This window comes from Acipenser ruthenus, chromosome 13, assembly GCF_902713425.1.
Source record: "Acipenser ruthenus chromosome 13, fAciRut3.2 maternal haplotype, whole genome shotgun sequence".
Classification (NCBI taxonomy): Eukaryota; Metazoa; Chordata; class Actinopteri; order Acipenseriformes; family Acipenseridae; genus Acipenser; species Acipenser ruthenus.
The window spans coordinates 14746362-14748861 of record NC_081201.1 but is presented as its reverse complement, the minus strand read 5'-3'; positions in this window follow the sequence as shown (position 1 = coordinate 14748861).

Here is a 2500-nt window from a genome sequence, read left to right as displayed (position 1 = left end):
TTCTGAATTTATATGGTAAAGGAAAAATGTAAGATAAATACAATAAAAATGGAAGAACATCACTTTTTAGCACTAACACTTTCCCCAAAAAAGTTAACTTCCTACACTTCCATAATCCTATTTTCACCCTTAACCTTACCAATTTATCCGCCCAATTCTTAACCCCACTCCCCTTGTGATAGAATGAAATCCCTAATAACTTTAACCCCTCAGTGCATAACTGTAAACCCCCTGGTACATCAGACCTATCCCTCCAGGCCCCAAGAAACATAACCGATGATTTATCCATATTCAATTTTGATCCTGATGCTAAGGCAAACTGTGCAAGAACCTGAAGAACTCTTTCCAAACTTCTGTCTGATGTCAAAAAAAGAGTTGTGTCATCCGCATACTGCGAGATCTTAACAGAGACACCCCCACTCCCTGGTAACAACAACCCCTCAATCCCATCATCCACTCTCACCGCCTCCGCAAAAGGTTCCATATACAAAACATACAACAGAGGAGACAGTGGACACCCCTGCCTCACCCCGGAAACTTGTAAAATGAATTCCCCCAGATGCCCATTAATATTCACCCTACTACCCACCTCAGTGTACAAAATTTTTAACCACCTCAGAAACTTTTCCCCAAACCCAAAATGTGCCAAAACTCTAAACAAAAAACCTTGGTTCACCCGATCAAACGCCTTCTCCTGATCCAGGCTCACCAACATTAGAGGTACCCTCCTATCCTCAGCCCAACTAATTGCATCCCTTGTTAACATCAGATTCCAATGAATCGATCTACCCACCACCCCACAGGTCTGATCCTGACTTACAATTAACGGCATTGCTTGTTTTAACCTCTCAGTCATAACCTTTGCGATTATTTTATAATCCACCGTTAACAAAGTGACTGGCCTCCAGTTCCTCAGGTCCATCTCATCCCCTTTTTTAAACAATAAAGAAATCACACCATTCCTCATAGATTTTGACAAACTCCCTGTACGAAAAACTTCTCCGACCACCATTAATAATACTGGCCCAATTACCTCCCAAAAAGTAACATAAAATTCTTTAGGGAGACCATCTCCCCCTGGCACTTTCCTATCTGCCATTTTATTAAGCGCACTTTTCAACTCAGCAACAGTGACCGGTCTCTCCAAACTCTCTCTCACCTCATCAGACAGCCTGACATGCACTTTATCCAAAAAAGAGGCCGCAACCTCCTCATTAACCTCTTTTTCTGAAAATAATTCTTTATAAAAATTACTAGCACAGTCTAGCATGCCCTCTGTATCCACCACCGTGATCCCATCTTTCCCCTTTAAACCCCTGATCACCCTCTTTTTTTGTTCACCCTTCACCTGTTTAAAAAAATATGAACTACATGTCTCATGTTTTTCTAAAAAATCCCCCTTACACCTAAACAAAAAATTACTCGCCCTTTTTTCCCACACCACCCTCATCTTATCCTTAAGTTCCCTTGCCTTTTCAAAATCAAAATTACCCCCTGTGTTTCCCCTTATATACACCCCCTCCAAATCCTTCTGTAACCCCAAAACCGCTCTCTGCTCCTTCCTCCTTCTATTCCTGCAGAATTGTTGAGTAAGTATCTTAATTTTTCCCTTTACCCCCTCCCACCAAACTAGAACAGAATCACAATAACACAACATTTCAACCCATCCCTTAAAATGAAACACAAAAAGCTCCCTAAACGTTTTATCTTCCAATACCTCACAATTAAATTTCCAAAACCCGCCACCAAACACCGGTGTTGTGAAACTAATAATACATTTTAAACTATCGTGATCTGAAAACCATAACGGAGATGTATTGCAAAAACTAACAGACAACACATTTGAAACAAAAAAATAATCTAATCTACTTTTTGCCCCCCTTGAATTTCTCCATGTGATCCCTTCCAACCCTGGATTACATTTTTTAAAACTATCCACTAAACTAAAAAGTACTATAATACCTTTTAACACCCCCACCGTATAATCGTGCACATTCCCCTTATCTAATGATACATTAAAATCCCCTCCCAAAACTATATGTCTATTTGTCACAAGGAGATCCTTTATGGCAACAAAACAGTCCTTTCTAGAAACCAAATCAGTAGGTGCATATACATTAATCAGTCTCAGCTTTTGACCTCTCCAGTTCACATCCACACACAGAATGCGCCCTGGCAGTACTGAAATGCATTGCACTACCTCCATCTCCTTGTCCTTTAATAACACCCCTACCCCAGATGAATGCACCCCCCCCACACTCCACCTTGACTCCCCTCCCCCCCAGTCTTTTGTGTACAAAGCAATATCAGAAGCATCCCTTAAATGAACCTCTTGCAAAAAACAAAAAGAAAATGACAAAGAATTTAAATAAAGAAACACAGAAACTCTCTTATTATAACCCCTCAAACCTCTTACATTCATAGAAATAAAAGATAAAGACATAATGCACTAAAAAAGATATGAAAAGCAAAAAAAATAAACCATCATTCACAAGTGAGA